This window comes from Oxyura jamaicensis, chromosome 5, assembly GCF_011077185.1.
Source record: "Oxyura jamaicensis isolate SHBP4307 breed ruddy duck chromosome 5, BPBGC_Ojam_1.0, whole genome shotgun sequence".
Classification (NCBI taxonomy): Eukaryota; Metazoa; Chordata; class Aves; order Anseriformes; family Anatidae; genus Oxyura; species Oxyura jamaicensis.
The window spans coordinates 57,397,130-57,397,416 of NC_048897.1; the positions used below are offsets into that span (position 1 = coordinate 57,397,130).

General features: G+C 53.0%; 1 long non-coding RNA gene across 1 annotated transcript in view; it reads left to right on the plus strand.

The window, feature by feature from the left end:
* Positions 1-118, plus strand: part of LOC118168411 — a 473-nt gene extending 355 nt beyond the window's left edge. Inside the window, exon 3 of the long non-coding RNA XR_004751537.1 lies at positions 10-118. This is a non-coding gene — a long non-coding RNA (uncharacterized LOC118168411). The remainder of the gene's footprint in view (positions 1-9) is intronic.
* Positions 119-287: the final 169 nt, after the last annotated feature.

The following is a 287-nucleotide window of genomic DNA, read 5'->3' on the forward strand; positions in this document are numbered from 1 at the left end:
TCATCTGAGGTCACCAATTAGCCCGTGGGGTCATCTGAGGTCACCGCGCCTCAATTTTTTGGGTTTTGGGGTCATCTGAGGTCACCAATTAGCTTCCAGGGGTCATCTGAGGTCACCGCGCCTCAATTTTTTGGGTTCTGGGGTCATCTGAGGTCACCAATTAACCTCCAGGGGTCATCCGAGGTCACCGCTCCTCAATTTTTGGGGTTCTGGGGTCATCTGAGGTCACCAATTAGCCCATGGGGTCATCTGAGGTCACCGCTCCTCAATTTTTTGGGTTCTGGGGT